Source organism: Anabrus simplex, chromosome 1, assembly GCF_040414725.1.
Source record: "Anabrus simplex isolate iqAnaSimp1 chromosome 1, ASM4041472v1, whole genome shotgun sequence".
Lineage (NCBI taxonomy): Eukaryota > Metazoa > Arthropoda > Insecta > Orthoptera > Tettigoniidae > Anabrus > Anabrus simplex.
The window spans coordinates 1,727,006,306-1,727,026,696 of NC_090265.1; positions in this window are offsets into that span (position 1 = coordinate 1,727,006,306).

The following is a 20,391-nucleotide window of genomic DNA, read 5'->3' on the forward strand; positions in this document are numbered from 1 at the left end:
GAGCCTAACTTGTCCTCAGACACTCCCGGCACTAAAAGCCATACGCTATTTCATTTTTTTTTGTTTTAAAAGTCACTTTACATTATTTGACATAGCTTTGAGCACATACTCTTAAGTTCATCAAAAACACAGATTGAGAGCTATAACCAAACCACAGCTCAAAGAAAGTTCAAAGAAGCAACAGCATAACAACTGACCTGATATTTTCTACAAACTGTGAGAAAGGCAAAGAAAAATGTAAAGCTTTGATGTCAGCAATATCATATAGGCTATTTTGTGGACAGGTGAATAAATTACCATATGGGAAAGCCTTGCAAAACAGAAGGCCACCAATATTGTGAGTGTGTAATGTCAGAATGTTGTATATTGCCAGCAAATATTAGATTGATACTCAGAATGGTTTGAGGCAAGACAAGGTATAAAAAGTATTTGTTCACCGTCACCTGGTCATTTGTCTAAGTGATGGTTGCTAAACATTCCTATGGCCATCCCCTCTCCTTCAAAGGACCTACTGCATTTATATTTACTTACAAGTTAAAAAGCAGTAGCAAACACAATTTTCAGGATAACCAACATCGATTTTGGACATCAAGAGATAAATTTATATTTTGAGTTTTCCGTCACATTATATTTTTTATCTCCATGTATTCTATGTTCTCTATCAAATACTGACATAGCAGTGAAATGATGATTAGAAAGCTTCTTTTCTAGAGTTTTGAGAAAAAGGAATGTTTTAGGAAGTTCTTCATTCCACCATTTTTGTGCTTTCTTCTTGGTTTATAATTTTTTCTTTTAATTTTTGCTGTGTGTGATTGAAAACATATTTTCAAGGAATTAAGTTCAATAAACAATAAAAATCTAGAAAACAGTATGTAGTTTAATAGTAAATATCTAGGTTCTGACACACTATGATAACAGTGGGGGAAAAAAAAAAAAAAAAAAAAAAAATTCCATAGCACTACAGTCCTTAAAGGGCCTTGGCCTACCAAGCGACTGCTGCTTAGCCTGAAGGTCTGCAGATTACGAGGTGTCGTGTGGACATCACGATAAATAAATCCTCTTGGCCGTTATTCTTGGCTTTCTAGACCAGGGCCGCTATCTCACCATCAGATAGCTTCTCAATTCTAATCATGTAGGCTGAGTGGACCTCGAACCAACCCTCAGGTCCAGGTAAAAATCCCTGACCTGGCCGGGAATCGAACCCAGGGCCTCCGGGTAAGAGGCAGGCACGCTACCCCTACACCACGGGGCTGGCTATGATAACAGTGACGTACAAAATTATATGACACCGGTTGACTGTTAAATGACTCAGTATCAACAAGCAGTTTAAAACTCGGATGAGTTGGTGAGTGAAGTGAGTGACTGGAATAATATGTTTAAGTACTTGTATTTCAAAGATAGTCACTACAAGTTTTACCCATCAATACTTTAAACACATATACCAGCATCACTTTGGGTAGAACTGAACTGATGAGGGAATTTTCTTGACATGGACAACTGGATAACAAAAGCTATTCAAACCTTTGATAAAATCATAAATATAGTAGAGAGAGAAGATTTCAATTTTACCACCTGGTTTAAAATTTCCTCTGTGAGAAGCAGTCTATACCACTTACAATATTTAGCTTTAAAACATCTTTTATAACTAACAGAAATATCAGCTGTGGTGATGAAGATCCTGAAAACTAAAGTAACTAAAGCCTAGACCAGGCACATAGCAGCTCTTCTCCGAAATTAGTACGTTATCACATCATATTGGTCCAAGTGTAGCAGAAATTTTACTAATCTCTTAAAGGTGCTCAAGTGTTAAAGAGGCCACTCAGAGTACTTACACAATGTGACCCAGTTTTTGCTAATTGAAAACCTATGTTCTCTTGAACTCAGTTGGATCTGAACGATACATTGTATGTTTTACAGAGTATCTGATTATTACGGCAAAGATTTCGAAATTCGATGATGATGTGTTTATTCTATTCAGTGTAACATTCTGTAAAGTCTGCTGAGACTTTCATTAAAGCTCTAGTACCGGGATCATGTTCATATCTCCTATGGAGAAAACCTCCATTAATTTCTGAGAAATGTAAGCATCCACTTGAGTTTAGAATGAACCTAATCCTTTGCGTTTAAGACAAGAAGAAAAATGCTAAAGCACTGCCAGTAATAGAGTTAAATAGCTAAAGTCTAAATATATGTAACATTTTACAAGTTCATCACCTGTTTGAATATGATATGATATTAGCTTCCTGGAATTCTCTCTAGTATCCTTACTGCCTGAAATGCTTAAAATAAATATCCACCCTTTTTGGAGGGCTTGGCAACATGCTGAGAACGTTTGTCAGCAACAAGGTGAGGTCTTCCCTCACCTTCATCCTCCTCTTGCTCCTGAAAAAGAAGAGAGCATAAAGTTCTCTACAAAATTGCATAACTGTAAAAAATAGTCAAATATGAAGGAACTGGATGAAGAGTGGCAGGGGAATATGGACAACAAGAAAGCAAGGGGAAGAATTGCCAACATGATGAGAATGAATATGTAAATATTAGAGGTCATAAAGAATGGAACTGAGTAATCTGCAGAGTATTGCACATTGATAATGTATAAAATCTGGGCAATTAAGAAGAATGGACTAATTAAATCATTTCTAGTATCAAGTAACATGATAATTAGCTCAAAGAATTTAAAGGTGAAAAGGTATGGATGAAAGGAAACATGGATAAAGACATGATCACTTAGTTTAAGACTGTACAATTGCTGTCAAGTGAACTCTTGCACAGCTAAATAAAATACATAAGTACTTTGTCCCAACTCTGGAAACATGAGCAGGTGCAAAGGATGAAGTAATGTAGAAAATTATTACTGTATGGCAGTGACAGAAAGAAGCAGCAATTGCAGAGTCAGCAAACTGACATATGTTGGAGAATCAACATGAAGTACTGGATGTGTGAGTGGCTGAATATTCATTCAAGCTGCATCCTAAGTCCAGGAGAATGCAGAGGAGAGGAAAAGAGAAATTGTGCTAGTGATAAAAGTTTAGCTTTGTCAAGGAAGGATAAAATGCCTAACTACTAGTTCTACTGGTAGAAATAGAGAAAACAAGAGTAACTACAGTAGAAGTGATACTTAGAACAGAAAGTATTATAAATAATATTGACACTTTTTAAAATTGTATTGGAAAGTGGTAAAAATGCAGATAATTACTCCTACTTAGAGGATCTGAAACCTTCATCACAAGTTTTAGACCAGGTAACATGAAGCTCTTCTTCTCTCCATATCTAGTTCCGATAGCAAGTGGCTTAGATTGCCTTGTCATTTGCTTGGAGCATATCATCTGTGGAGAAAGGAACATCAAGGTGAAAGCATACCTAAAGACCCGCATGTGCACAAGGTATCTGTCCCATGTGGAAGGAGGCCAATTTCCCCATGTTCACCTTACACCTTTATACTACCAGTGTCGGCAATTCAAAGTTCTCCATATCGGACAAGAGAACTTTCCACCAGTAAGGGATCATCTGGCTGCTACTTCATCTTTTCCTGTGGCCCTTTCTGGATTTCAGCTCTTAAGGGGATGGTCTTCCTTGATATGAGTAATTGTCTGGCTGGCCAGTGTCCGTTCTGCATCTGCAGCTACATCCCTCTGGATGAGTGGTTGAATTATACCAAAAAGTGAATCTATCTTCTGGAATGGCTTTGGCTTGTGGCAACCAGTCACAATTTGGGCCATATCCTTTTCTACAATGTCAACCTGCTGGGTTTGTGCAGCTTGTAACCATACAAGATTACGATCCCCACTTTTAGGTTATTTTTTAAATAATAATATTATTGGCTTTACATCTTACTAACTACTTTTATGGTTTCCGGAGACACCAACTCTCAGTTTCAGGCTAGGAAATTTTTGTAAATAATTAGTAATATGAAGTAGTGAATATCATGTGAATTTGATAAATTAAGATGTAAGAACATAATATTGTAAGAAGAATTTGTAGTTAGGCATTATTGCATATGTGCATCATTTATTTTGTATACATTTTTGTTTGAGTAAGAGACTGTGCACATAGCCTAGCAGTGAAGATTGTGCAACAAGGAAATCAGTGACTGTATTGGTATAGATGGTTGAAGTCAGTTGAAAGTGTTGCAAGTAGTTGTTTAGAAACCCGGGATACCGGTATGACCAGGAAGTGTATGTTCAAGATGATAATTCATCATTGTGGATGAATGTGCAAGATTGCTATTTGTGGATCGGCAGCTCGGTAAGCAATAAAAAGCTCCGATTTTGAAGGAGGTTGCTTTGACCAAGAGACGCTACAAGATGTGGCAGTTGGAGCATTGCTTCCAGTGAACTTGTGCAGAAACAGCCATGTGGAGCAAGCCTATATGCAGTATATGTGTGCACATGTGCAACGAGTTGATTAGTATTGCTGTTCATGACCATTGCGGTTAATGTTGATGATGGTTACCATTACAAAGTTTTTTCTGAACGAGTTCTTTACAGTTACCTTACTCTACCATTACAGAGTCATGACGATTGCATTACTTGGTAATTAAAAGTTCCCGGTGAGCAGTCTGTTGGTACATAGTGTTCTTTTTTAGTCAGACTCTTGATTATTCCCCTCCGAGAAAATGCACACTGTGGGTAGTATTTTATAGGTTTAACCTGGAGATAATGTGTTGTTGTGCACAGAACTGACTACTGCTAGGAGAAATTGTAGGCCAAGTGTTCAGCGCTTGGCCGTTCCTTGATTGATTTGACATGGCATTTGTCTTGCATCTAGTCCACAGAAGTACCTTTTATTTTATTTTTTATTTTTACATGGTGAATATCACAGAATATAGTGAGATGACTGTATTTGTTTTAACATTCAGTTATAACCTGGGATAAATAAATATCATTGTGATGATGCTATTGTGCTTAAGTAAGATAAGGTTAAGAATGAACAGTCGTCTTAACCATAGGAAATCATCAGTTTGAAGCGTGGCCTTCAGAACTACCGGTATGTATAGCTTGTAGATGTTGTTTGTGGATATTTATACTGGTCTCATCACATGATGATTATTCTTGGTGTTTGTTTTGTTTTGTTTTATTTTGTTTCGGGAGTAAATTATAGAAGTGAAACTGATAGCAAATCTTTTATTGGTGGAGTAAGGAAAAACCTGGCATGCTACCCGAATTCATTTTCAGGGTTAAATAGCAGCAGGTAAGGTAATGAAGCAAGTTTGGAGCCTTGTCAGGTGGTGGTTGTGATTATTGTTTTAAGAGGAAGTAGAACTAGGCAACCATCCTCTATATAACACTAATCAGAAGGAAAAATGGAAGGGATCCGACACTTCGAAAAATGAAGATATCGGCCAAAGGATGACAAGGGCCACGAAGGGCGTGAAAATGACAGACTCCCTAGCCCTCGCAAACCTAATAGTGTCGGGGTCAGAAAAAAACAAGAGTTGACCAAGGAAGGTTGGATAGGATAGATGAAAGTGAGGAGCCTGGCACAAGTAAGTGGAAGCAATGCCAGGACTCAGCTAAGGGCCCCGTGGTCGCCAACCCCCACTCCAAAGTTCAGAGCCCCTGAGGCCCCTTTCAGTCACATCTTACGACAGGCAGGGGATACCGTGGGTGTTATTCTACCGCCCCAACCCACAGGGGGATGGAGCCTTGTCAGCCTGATGACTGTCGCCTTGGGAGAAGGAGTTCACTCATGTTCTACAGAGTAAATTTTTCCTATAAATCTTTTGCAGGTGGCGCCCAATTTTGTTATTTATATTTATTTTAAATTAATATTTTATTTCATTACCTAGATTTAGTGTTTCAATTTTGCCAAAATTCACAAGCGATTTCAGACTGGCGCTGCATATTCTGAGGCCAAGATGTGTTGGATCAGGGCTGGGATTCATAATGTTTTCTTCCTATCATATTTCACTGTTATGAACAACCATGTCTATTTACTGAGTACTTATTCTCTTCCCGCCTCTCATAGGACTCATCTCTTCTGCACTGGAACAGGGAACAGGACGCTTAATGCACATATCAAGTATTAAACCCTCCAATATGGTATATTTTACAAAGGGATAAATACTTTCAGGCACACTAGAATTTCAAAAATTGGTACCAGAGTTACTCCTAACCCATAAACAAAACTCCCCACAAAGGGTTCGGTATTGTAGTTTGGAAGTAAAAGAGCTCAGGAGGCAAGCCTGAGGTGATGACCTACAATGATCATGTTCCTGGAAATCCAGATTAATTTTTAATATCGCATGCCAGTTTGATGTAATCTACATTAAAAGTTGCAAGTTGAGAGGATCAGTAGAGATTTATAAAGGTAGAAAGGAATTAATGAGGTACTTGGAGTCAGAAACCTGCAAATTCCATAGAAAAGTCAAGAATTTCTAAAACTCCCCAAATGATTTTAGGTAGGCTGGGGACCAGGAACTGGAAGCAAAATGACATATGTACAATAGGAGAAGCACCTTTTCACTCGGTGGGAAAGTCTTTTTTAAAGAAGAAATGTGAAGTAAATCTGCATGGAACCATACCTGACCTGGGTCACCTCATTCTTAATAAACATGGCCCATCCCATTCATAATTCACCTACCGGGCGAGTTGGCCGTGCGCGTAGAGGCGCGCGGCTGTGAGCTTGCATCCGGGAGATAGTAGGTTCGAGTCCCACTATCGGCAGTCCTGAAGATGGTTTTCCGTGGTTTCCCATTTTCACACCAGGCAAATGCTGGGACTGTACCTTAATTAAGGCCACGGCCGCTTCCTTCCAACTCCTAGGCCTTTCCTATCCCATCGTCGCCATAAGACCTATCTGTGTCGGTGCGACGTAAAGCCACTAGCATAATTCACCTTCTTCTTAAAACTCCTCTGATGGTTTATTCAAATCAAAATAATTATCACTTTAGCCAGATCATTCTTGTTATTTTAGTTAAAAACACAACTGAAGATTTGTCTATGTTTCTTAGGGATAGAAATTGTTAAACACCTTTTTAATTTATTTATTTGAATCACACTGTTTGCTTTCTTTCTGTCAGATTCCCTAGAAGAACTTCAGTGATCTCCTGACAGTATTACACTTACAGTACATGTGTAGGGTCACAACACTTTCTGTTTCTTCACAAAGAAGATCACACTGATTAGTCAATTAGTTAACATTTCTTGCAATACAACTTATAATTCTGATGTTAATAACCATTTACTTAAATAGTGGCAGTCTCCTGATATAAACTTTTGAGATTTGTTGCTGGTAAACCCCTTTATAAAACAATGCACTGAGCTAAAAGTATTTAAAAACAAAATGGCACTTACAGGCTTTCTGCCTACTTTGATGTAACTTCAATTCCACAAACATATCTACAATGGAATTATAAAAGTTGCATCTTTTCCTCAGATGCCAGAGCAGATTTTTCTCTATCGCTATCAGGCACAAGTTGGAGTGGTGGTGGTGGTGATTTTTGTTTTAAGAGGAAGTACAACGAGGTAATCATCCTCTCTGAACAAATAAGTGGAAGAGAATTTTAAAATATAAAAACAAAATTATTTATTCAACAAAGTAATTTGGAAACGCAGTACAAAATAAAACAAAAAACAATTATAGAATTAGGCCGAAGGGATTACTAACGTATCAAAAGGGAACGTACCTTCCCTGAGAAACAGTACACTCGTAATTTATATACCCTTGATAAGTGGATGACGAGATCAGCAGTAGTCGCGTCATCGGCTAGTATGCATTCGAGTGTTTCCTTCAGGCCGAGGCTCCGTCTTAGGCCAGAGAGATCGGCGCACTCTGTGAGGATGTGGGGCACAGTGAAGTCGGCACCACAAGAACACACTGGGGGGTCTTCCCTCTTTAGGAGATAAGAGTGCGTGGATCGTAAATGACCTATCCTCAGCCTGCATAGTACTATGGCCTTTCTCCGTGAAGGCCGGAAAGAGGACCACCACACGATAGTTGTCTTCTTAATTGCTCTCAGCTTGTTGGGAGTTCGGATATCTAGCCACTCCGATTCCCAGGACGCCAAGATGGTTCGACGTAGCTGAGAACAAATATCCTTAGCAGGTACATTGACTGGTCTTGGAGGTAAAAGTACAGCTTCCTTTGCAGCTTCATCCGCAAGTTCGTTTCCCGCAATCCCAACGTGGCTTGGAAGCCACGCGAAAGTGATTCTGGTGCCAGCATCCCATAACCTGGCTAGAAGGTCATGTATCTGCTGCACCAGTGGGTGTTGCGAGAAACAGGTTTCAATAGACTGCAGAGAGTTTAACAAATCGGTACACAACAGAAAGTGGCTTCTTTCATCACGCAGTGCAAACTGGAGAGCCTTTAAGATGGCGTAAAGCTCTGCAGTATACACGCTACATACTTTAGGTGGTGGTGGTGATTATTGTTTTAAGGGGAAGTACAACAAGGCAACCATCCTCTATATAACACTAATCAGAGGGAAAATATGGAAGGGGTCCGACACTTCGAAAAATGAAGAGATCAGCTAAAGGAAGACAAGGGCTACGAAGGGCGTGAAAAAGAAAGACTCCCTAGCCCTCGCAAACCTAATAGCGTCGGGGTCGGAAAAGAACAAGAGTTCATCAAGGGAGGTTGGATAGGATAGATGAAAGTGAGGAGCCTGGCACAAGTAAGTGGAAGCAATGCCAGGACTCAGCTGAGGGCCCCGTGGTCGCCAACCCACGCTCCAAATTTCAGAGCCCCTGGGGCCCCTTTTAATCGTCTCTTACGACAGGCAGGGGATACCGTGGGTGTTATTCTACCGCCCCCACCCACAGGGGGATACATACTTTAGGGAGCGAGATCTTTGTGCTGATATCATCAATGACGAAAGAGCAACCAACATTATCTCCGATTTTTGAACCATCCGTGAAGATAAGTCTCGCAGCCGGATATTGGTAAACAAAGTCCTGGAAATACCTCCGATAAACGGAGGAATCCGTGTTCACCTTGGGTCCACGCAGCAGATCTAGACGTATATCCGGTCGCGGAACCAACCACGGAGGTACCTCGCTAAGAGTTCTTTCAAGACAACCACCGATATCAATATTCAAATCATGACACAAGGTATCAATCCGAAACCCAACCGGCCGTGTGGCATTAGTCCGGTCTTGGTACCGCTGGTGGTATTGAGTACAATAGATGCATTGATAGCTTGGATGTAGCGGCATTTCACGAATTTTGGCAGGGTACGTGAGGAGTAACTGCTGCCTCCTTATCCGTAAAGGTGGAACTCCCGCTTCAGCTAGTAGGCTGGGAATGGGGCTGATACGGAAAGCACCCGCTGCCAGCCTTACTCCACTATGGTGAATACTGTCTAAAAGGCTCAGCATAGATTTTGATGCTGAGCCATAAGCCGCACTTCCATAGTCAATCCAGGAGAGGACCGTAGCCGTGTAAAATCGCAGCAGTACCGCACGGTCAGCCCCCCACGAAGTGCCGCTGAGAAACTTAAGCATGTTAAGTCTCTTCATGCAGGCAACCTTCAACTGACGGATGTGGGGCTGCCACGTAAGTCTCTTATCAAAATGGAGACCCAGGAATCTGCAGGTGTCAACCACTGGTAAGACACTGTTTCGCAAGCGGAGCTTTGGTTCGGGATGCACAGGCCGATGTCGACAGAAGTGTACAACAGAGGTTTTCGCTGCTGAAAATCGAAAACCGTGTTGCAGGGCCCATCTGTCGACTCGGTTAATAGCTTGCTGTAGCTGTCTGTCAGCAAACGCCACCCTTCCGGAGCTGTAATGTAGAGCTAAGTCGTCTACATTCAGCGAAGGAATGACTGCGGGCCCAGCAGTGGCAACTATGCCGTTGATGGCGATTGCGAACAGCGTGACACTCAGTACCGATCCCTGAGGTACTCCATTTTCCTGAACGTAATATTGAGAAAATGCATTCCCTACTCGGACTCGAAAGAGACAGAGGGACATGAAGTTCTCAATAAACGTTGGCAAATTTCCCCGAAATTCTCACTGGTGTACTGTGGAGAGAATCCCATATCGCCTGGTAGTGTCGTAAGCTTTCTCCAGGTCAAAAAAAACGGCGACTAGGTGTTCCTTCCGGAGAAAGGCCTCCTGTATGGCGCTCTCCAGTCTGACCAGATGATCAATGGCAGACCGATGAGAGCGAAAACCACACTGGTAGTTAGACAAGAGGCCCTCCCTTTCCATGGCCCACACAAGATGCTGGTTAACCATACTTTCAAATAGCTTACAGAGGTCATTTGTAAGGCATATTGGCCTATAACTATCCAGAAGTTTCGGATCTTTACCTCGCTTGGGAATAGGTATCACAATTCCCTCACGGCATTGAGATGGAAACACTCTCTCACCCCATATTCTGTTGAATAGGGTGAGGATATCCTCGAGACATCTGCCACTTCACTCAAATGCTTAAGCATTTGATTATGGATTTTGTCCGGACCGGGAGCCATATCTCTGCATAGCGCGAGTGCACTCCGCAACTCCCACTCCGTGAAGGGCACGTTGTAGGGATGCGAAGCACTAGAGGCAAAAGAGAGATGGTGGGCCTCTGCTTCGTACTTAATTGGAAGAAATGCAGGGTCGTATCTCCTAGAGCTGGACGTATCTGCGAAATGTGACGCGATGTGGTCGCTAATGACTGAAGAATTCGTAACTATATCTCCATTAATGGAGATTCCGAGTACTGAGGGCACATTCTTTACTCCGACAATACGGCGGAGTTTTGTCCACACTTGTGATGATGGAGTATGTGCTGTGATGGATGACACATACTTGTCCCATGTAGATTTCTTACTTTCTCGAATCAAAAAACGGACCTTCGCACACAGACACTTAAATGTGATATGATTGGCCATCATAGGATTCCGACGATAATGCTTAAAAGCCCATCGGCGATCACGTATGGCCGCTGCAATTTCGTCCGTCCACCATGGGACCTGTTTCCGGTGACGAATACCGGATGAGGTAGGAATAGTTTCCTCTGCAGCAGCCAAAATTCCAGTAGTAAAGGAAGAAACGTGGTCGTCAACAGACTCCAGCATATCATCAGCTCTCACTGCATGTTTTGTAAATTCTGGCCAATTTGCCCGCCGAAGTAACCAGCGCTTGGGTACTTCGGACTGTCTTTGATTCAAGAGAGACAGAATTATCGGGAAGTGGTCACTATCACAGAGGTCGTCGTGTACTTGCCACCGTAGCAGGGCAACTAGCGCACGGCTGCACAAAGTGACATCCAGGTGTGAGAATGTGCCATGTGTGCTGCTGAAATGTGTCGGTTCCCCTGTATTAAGCACGCAAAGATCAAACAGGTTGATCATTCACTCGAGCATCCTCCCCCTAGCACAGGAAGACGGAGAACCCCATAGTATGTTACGGGCGTTCACATCTCCCAGCATGAGGAAAGGGGAGGTAACTGAGTGATCAAATCTTGTAGTGCACGATTTTCAAGGTCGTAATCCGGTGGAATGTACACGTTGCAAACCGTTGTCATTACTGGCAACGGAATGCGAACTGCAACTGCATCTAGCTGAGTACGGAGCGGTACTACTTCGCTGAAGATGTCGGAGCGAACTAGGGTACAAACGCCCCCAGTTGCCGCGCCATCCACAGCTAATCTTTCTTTAGAATAAAGACGATATCCTCTCATAGTCGTGTCGTGTCTAGGTCTCAAACGAGATTTCTGTAGACAGACTATGGGGGCCGTGTAGACGGATATCAATTGACGTAACTCAGTTAGGCGACAGTGATAACTACTGCAGTTCCACTGCAATAGTGCCATTGTGTGGATAGGTAAAGCCTCGAATTCAGAGCAATTTCTTGCCCTTCGTTCGGTCTATTACCTGCCAGGTTCCGCCGTCTTTGTCGGTATCTTTATTGTCACAATCACCATTAATGACAATGAGTGGTTCAGTCTCCATTGTCTCCTCAGAAGAAGGAGGCACGGTGACTGGACCCTCTGCGGATGGTGATCTCACTGTTTGGGAACAGTGGGCCTTCTTCCTGGGAGAAGTAGGTTCTCCAGAATGTGAACGAACAAGAGGGCGTCGGGGCCTCTCGCTCTTGCCCACCGTTTCTCTCATTTTTGGAGGAGAGCCGGCAGATGGCTTGTTGGATTTCTTCGGGGATCCAATGGACCCCGACTGAGTTGGAGAAGGCTTCTTCTCCAATTTCTTAAGGGGAGCTCTGTGGCTTCCCTTTCTCCTCCTTTGTAATCTGGGCATTGGAAGGAGGGCTGGAATTTCCAGCCCTGTTTGGGGAAGTCTTTCCCCCCGCCCTGTTGGGGGAGGACTTTCCAGCCGAGCGTTCCTGGGAAACAGCCTTCCCAGGCAACGTCGGCAATAACGCACTTTTTGTTCCTTCAGCTGTTAAAACTCCAGTTTCCTTAGCGATTTTCTTTTGTTGCTGGCTTTGACTTATGCGTTTTCAATACTGCTGTTCTGTATAAAACTCTGTGGAGTGATCCGCACGTTTGCGACCTTTTCAGCAAAGGAGATGGAGAACTCCGGAGCAGCCATGGATTTGAACTTCCTCCAGGCGTCTGGATAAGATAGCTTAACCAGCGTTTTTATCTCCTGGATCTTCTTATCCTGCTTGAATGTGGGGCACTCCCTTGAGATAGGAGCATGCGCACCCGGGCAGTTGACGCACAAAGGTGGTGGTGTGCATTCAACCCCAGCATGCTCGCACTTCCCACACATTTTGCAGGTCGTTGAACCTGTACTTCGCAATGAGGTGTGGCTAAACTTTTGACAGTTGTAGCACCTCATTGGTGCCGGAATATATGGACAAACAGTCAAGCGATACATTGCCACTTTTATCCGTTCAGGTATGGTCTCGGCGTCGAAGGTAAGGATGAAAGCACCCGTATCGAGTAGCTTATCACCCACACGCCTCTTCAACCTCTTCACGTCGGTTACACCCCGACGTGCTAGGTACCGGATCATCGTATCATCGGAAGACTTAACCAAATCCCTGTGGAATATAACTCCCTTGCAGGAGTTAAAGGTTTGGTGCTTCTCAATTTTCACCTCTACCTTTCCGAATAACTTGGCTTTAAGTAGCCGTCTGGACTGTTCAGCCATAGATGTCTTGATAAGTACGGATCCATCGCGGAGCTTGCGCATATCGTCGACTTCACCAGCAATAATTTCTTCGATGGAATTGCTGATCATGAAAGGACATTCATCAAGAAAACTCTTACCATCGACCCTGGAAGCAACCAGGAATCGAGGAAGACGTTCGTCACTTACATAATCTACTGGAACTGGAGTATACCGCTTGCGTTTCTTGCCTATTTTTGACGCCGTTTTTTGAAGGGTGCCACCCTTTGAATTTATTGAAATAGAAGAGAGAGGTTCCGTTTCTTGGTCCCACAAGTACTCACGGAAATATGAGGTTGACCTCCGGCAGAGCCAAGGAGATTTACCGGAGGCAAGGCTATATACTCCAGAGGGCGCCCGGTATCTGGAGGGGGTTGCTAGGAACTACTCACCCAGTAGCCATGCATCACCTCGCCACGACCCGAAACTTGTGATTGGGGGAGGATAAAACCTCCGTACTAACCTTTTTTTTTTTTTTTTTTTTTTTTTAATGTCTAACCTAATCTACCCGAGGCAGAGAGGGTGGCCAGACAAGAAGAGGAATGAAATTAAAGATGGTGAGAATAGAAGGGTAGAAATAGTGATGAAGAATAAAGAGCACAGACACCTCTCAAGCAACTCAGGGGACACCTTGTTAGTCTGGCCCTACACCGAGGCCTATCCAGCATGGGTAACCCTGAGCTGGCACAGCCCTCGGGATCAACAAGCACACAAGCCCCCACACCGACTTCAAGGTCATGGTGTCCCTAGAGGGGGCAAGTTGGAGTGTTTCAGTGATGTGCGTGTGTCTGCAGAATACACACCACTAGATGTTTAACTGAACCTTGCATTATGGCTGCTATCTCTTGAAGTGTGACAGCATTTGGAAACTTTGGTATTAAGTCTGATTAATCTTACATTCCCCCTAAATTTGAAGACTCTTAAAGTATTCAACATTTGGTCAAGTTTGATGGAGTTTGTTTTGTTTTCAAGTTCAGTTTTGGGTATTACAAACCTGATGCCCAGGACTGCATTGAAGGGAAATAGCAAATAAACCTATATATTTATGGTGTTATTCTACTCTGTGTAGGGACTCATATGGTAGCCTACATACATGTTTATATGAACTAAATCTAAAACAATGTATTCACAGTTTTAATACACTATGCTAGGAGTTTATGTACATATTATAGGCTACAATGGTGATTGACAGTGAGCTATTCCATTGTATGGAGGTACTGTATTTATATAGACTACATACACAAAAGAACTGTCTATTTGACTATATCAAACAGTAACATATATATTTGCAGTGTTTAAAGGAGCCATGAATTCAATGTCAGTCACTAACATGTTATGTAACAAACCTGCAGGGTTAGGTTTTGCCTGTATAGAGCAGTGGCATAAGCTCTCTCTTAATGGCACAGAGGTTAGAGACATGACAAGCAGTGTTATGTGCACTGGTAGATCAACTGACAGAGTAAACTTGGCCACTTCTGGAATTCTGCAACACAGACCAAACACGTCTGCTTGATTACTAGTTTTTGCGGTTTTGGATCTTTAAAAATTAGTACACGAGTATTAAAGTAGTATATTCTCCATAAATTATATAAGCAACTATTTTGCTGTTACCACCAGAACAATGGTAAATAGCTTACAATAATCCAGTTTCTTGCGTTAATGAAGATCATTATTAATGTTGTTGTTCTGAATTGAATTTTTCAAAAGTTATCACATATATTTGTCTTAAGCTGATTTTGTGAAAATTTGACAACCCCAGTTCGAATCCTTAATTTAGGCTATGGCTGCTTCTTTTCCAGCCATCCATGTGGTCTAGAGGTAGTGATTTGATTTCCAGCCACATTTAGGATCTTAGGGCTGGTTAGAGGTCCACTGCCATATGTATCACCTTGTAATCTACAGGTCTACATTAAAACAATAAAAGTAAACTTCCATCTGTTTGATACTATATATTTGCTTTAAGCTAATTAATTATTAGATCATGTTTCATTCCTTAGGAATATCTTCAGCTGCTTAACCTACTTTATTTATTTTTATCTTTTAAACTTAGTTTTGTTTCAAGCACAACGAAGGTACTATTTTAAGATGATGTCATTTCACCTAAGCAATGTTAAGTAGCTGAAGATGTCCCTAAGGAATGAGACATGTTATAATAATTAATTTGCTTAAAGCAAATATATAGTATCAAACAGGTGGAAGTTTTCTGTCACATATCATGACTACCAGAGACTAGGATACTCAAACATTTATTCAACTAATTTTTGAAAAATAAAACTAAAAATCACTGGTTCAAAGAAGTTCAAGAAGATTTAAATGAATTAGGCTTGACAATTCAACAAATTGAAAACAGAGAAAAGAAGTGGATCCTGAGAAATAACGACATGAGACTTAAACTGAAGACCTATACACGCAAACAGTATAACATAACTGATGAAGAACGGGCAGCCAGGTCAGAGAGAATGAAACATTTCTGGGAACAAAAGAAGAAATATCAACCAAATTTGTAACCATTATTCATAAGACTTGACTGTTTATAGATTGATTTCAGTGCTCCAATGTGGGCATAAAATAAATTTTAAAAAAAAATTGACATGGCAAATGAAGTAATTTCTTGCAATGTACAGGTCTTTCAATTAGCAGAATCTGCTTAGTAGGCCAAGGTCTAAAACGGCTATAATACTATGGGGTTTTGTTCTGTTTTCCAGTCCTAGTACTTTTACATCCTTGGGTCGTTGAAAACCTCCCTTGTGTTCGTACAATGTTAAATAACATTAAGGTCTCTTCCTTCTCCCGAAGACCTGTTTAGTGATATCATTGTACTGACAGTAATAAATAATAGCACTAGATTCTCTTGCCTCTTACAGATGGTCATTCAATCATCATCACTGGAAAGTTCATCAGACTGAAGCTGAATTCATAACTGTTAAATTGAATCATCCTTTGAGAGAAATAACTCTGGTTGCATGATAGGGGAAGCATTAGGTTAAACACTGAAGATCGTCATCCAATTTTAATACGGTGCCGCCGTGCTGGTACTAGTAATATGATAGTCCCTCAGACCTGCCTTAAAATCTTAATTACTGTACCTAACTCTTATTGTAATGAAATATCTTGCAATTTCACGCATCAGTATTTGCACTTCTGGTACTGTATTACGAAAATCAGGAGGGTTTAGATCTATAACAAGAAAATCCACCCTGAAACCAAAGTGCAACAGTAATTCTTCAATATGTCAGAACACTTTCATTTAGTTTAGTATAAATATGAAACTGTTTCAACCTTGAAGAGAGTGGGATCTGCCATTATGAAGGAATTGTAAACCTTCAACGATGTAATTCTCCCTCGATTCTGTCCTTAAATCTTATTTAACCTGCATTATAACATTCAAAAATGTTAATATTCAAACTAATTACATGGGCTGAGATTTACATATGTGGAAAGGCTTATTATTGAATTCTCTTGTCATATTATGATGAAAATTATCATATCAGTTGTATATGAATTACACATAACAACGTAGATGTCATAGCCAGTGCCTTCATGCCCAACTTTTGGTAGCAAGATGCTATATTAAGATGACTGTGACTCTGCAGCACAGGTTGCTTACCTCACCAGGGGTGGGTCAAACATACATTCCTTGAACCACGTTTACAAAATTCTATTTAATCTATGTCTGACATGGAGTGAGTACCCTTCAGCATACCTTTCAAAGAGGAAGATAATATCTGGAATGGAGAGAGGGTCAATTACATTAGGGTAGGAAGAGAGGAAAATAAATATTTCCACATTGTTTTTTCTTGATGTATTAGATTTTATTGATACTTCCTCTTTCTAATTGATCGAGGTCAACTATCGATCACGTTTTGTGCAAGATGAATGCAGTGTACATTGTGCTCATGGTTTATGGCATAAATGTCTTGTGGTTGGGAGTCATCCAAAAATTTGTGTAACGTAACATGAAAAAATGTGTGACGGAAGTGTTGATGATGATGCTTGTTGTTCAAAGGGGCCTAACATCTAAGGTCATCGGCCCCTGATGGAAGTTGAACCCAAGTAACTGTGCGGGCAATGCTGCAAGGTATGGATGGATGGTCACCAACCATTCAGGCTATGTCTTGTGACTAGTTGCCATCTGAAATTAGCAGCTGTTGATGGATGTCCATGATCAGGAGATACTTATGATCATTTGATTTTTGCAAAGGGAAAAGTGTTTTCTTTATACACTCTTTTAATTAATAGTTCTTTCATTAATCAAATAGTGAGTAAGAGTTTCAGATTTAACAGCAGTGACGAGGAATAGGAAAAAATGTTAGAAATTGGTGAAACTAAACAAAAAAAAATTCTTTGCAAGTGTAACCCAAATGGCATGAGTGCAGGTCAAGATTTGACAATTGGCATCTACTCTATTTTGAAAATGGTAAAACAAATTTTAATGTTTTCAAAGCAAAGGTGCACAATGATTAATTTGTGTCGGATGTCAATGACATAAAAATTCTAAAGAGGGTTATTTTAAATATTTCAAACATCAGGTACCAATTAATGATTGTAGAACTGTATTGGCAGACTATATTGGTCATACTATTAAGCAGACAGAGAAAATGATTGTTGATGTAAAATATGACAAATGTGTTTATACTATGGAATTTTTCATTCTTGAGAGTAAAGGTCCTCCAGCTCGTTGATAGGTTAGGGTTTCAACAGTTGAATCTTAGTTTATCTAGTAATAATGTGTTTCTGAAACATATGGAAAGCATCTGATAAGATAGATTGTAAGGATGATTTTGAAAATTTATCCTTAACTTTTGGTGGTAGTTTTCTTCTTCTTCTTCTTCTTCTTCTTCTTCTTCTTCTTCGTTTTGCCTCATGACTGAGGCATCGTGACTATCATAATATTCAGCCCTCTAGCCGATGAACCATACTCCACCATTCTTCCCTACCTAAAGCTTTCAATGTGGTTACTCTGAGAGAACACTGTAGGGGGCCGTTCACCATGTCAATCCATCGCATTGGTATTCGTCCTCGTTGTCTGGTTCCTTGGACTTTGCCCTCAACAATCAGCTTTTGAAGACTACCATCTCGGCGCATTATATGTCCAAAGTAGCGTACAATCCGCTGAGAGACCTTACACGATAGACGAACTTTTATCTGAAGTTGGTTCAGGATTGATGTGTTCGTGTGATGAGCTGTCCAAGGAATCCTTAACATTTTCCTCCAGCACCACATTTCAAGGCTTTCCATCCGTTCACGATCAGGTTTGAGGATGGTCCACATCTCTGCGCCATACAAGAAGACTGAGAAGACTAGAGATTCAACGAGCTTCTTTTCTGTCTTAATGGTGATGTTGTTATCTTTCCAGATCTTCCGTAGATGGATCATAGCTACCTTTGCTATTTCAGTTCACTTTATTTCATCTTTGGAACCACCAGAATTGGATAGTAAGGAGCCTAGGTATACATACTGATATACAACTTCATACCCTCCAATCTGTTTGATATGTGGACTGTTGTTATTCTTACAATCAACAATCATGACTTTGGTTTTCTGTCGATTTAGGCGTAATCCAATTTCTAGGCTTGCTTCCTCTGTACTCTTGATCAGCTCTGTCAACTCCTCTTCAGATGATGCTATCAAGGCGATGTCATCAGCAAATCTCAAGTTGTTGATCTTGCATCCCCCAATAGAAACCCTTTGTCCCAGCCATCTAATGCAGTTCTCATTACATATTCACCATAGATATTGAAAAGTAACGGTGACAGAATACATCCCTGGCGAACTCCAGCCCTTGTATGAAACTGCTGAGACTGTTTGTTTTGAATCTTCACAGTGGCTGTATTTTCCTTATACAAGGACTTTGTTTTGAATCTTCACAGTGGCTGTATTTTCCTCATACAAGGACTTGAGGAGATCAATCAAATGGAGTGGCAAACCCATGTCATCAAAAAATTTCCAAAGATGGTTCCATTTGACAGTATTGAAGGCCTTTTGGTAGTCAATAAAGCACAGATATACCAGAACATTGAATTCTCTAGCCTTTTCTATGATTTGTCTTAGGCTTAAGATCTGTTCTCGATTACCTTTTCCTTTCATAAATCCAGTCTGGACTTCAGGAATTTGATACTCTAGAAATGCCCGGAGTCTCTTGTGCAGGATATGAAGCATAACTTTACTGGCATGTAAAATGAAAGCAATTAAGCCAATATTTCCACATTTTTTCCTCGATCCTTTTTTGTGGATTGGGACAAAGATTGACTGTACCCATTCCTCGTGCCATCTTCTAGAATTCCATATTGCTTGGCAGATTTTCAACAGCATTTCAATTCGAGCATCGTCTGTAGCTTTCAAGACTTCTGCACTTATTCCATCAGGTCCACACGCTTTTCCAGTTCTCAGCATTTTCAAAGCCATTTCTACTTCATCTCGGAGGATGTCAGGTTCAGGATCTGACTGCTTGTCTATCTTCACTTTGTCTTGTGCATTACATTGTTCACTGTACAGATCCTGTCAGTACAATCTCCATGTTTCCAGAACATTCTCTATATCCACAACATCATCCCCCTTTGAGTTCTGTATATTCCAGGAATATGGCTTGAATTCTCGAGTGATTATTCTAATTTTGTCAAAAAGATCCTTGCTGTGGTTTTGATTTGCATGATCTTCGATCTCAAAACAAATGTTACTAAGGAAATTATTCTTATCTCTTCTACAAGAAGACTGAATCCTTCTATCAAGATCAGACATTTGCTCTCTTTTTTCTTTAGTGTTAATGCCAGATTTTTTAAGGCACCTTCTTTCTTCTAAAAGCTGAAGGCTCAAGTCAGAGATCCACTGTTGCCTTCTAGTATTTGGTACTCGGGATTCATTCAAAGAGGACTCTATCCAGTTTTTAGTCACATTCCACAGCCCTTCTGCAGTTGTTACTGGATCCTGTAATATGGAGGCTCTTCGCACCAATGATTCCTTGAAAGACGACATATTAACTACTTGTGGTATCCTGTGTGATCTTTTAACTGGTGTTTGAAGTTTTATTCTTATTTCTGTTCTAAGAAGCTGATGATCACTGCCACATACTGCACCTGGACAAGTTTTGGTGTCCATTACAGAAGACCTCCATCTTGAACTGATCAAGATGTAGTCAATCTGATTTTTATATTGACCATCAGGCAATGTCCATGTGTACATGTGCCGTATGTGATGCTTGAAGACTGTATTAGTTATAGTGAACCTGTTTTGAATTGCAAACTCAAGAAGCCTGTTCCCCCATTCATTTCTTTCTCCAATTCCGTATCTTCCTATCGATGTTCTGACATGCTCATCATGTTGTG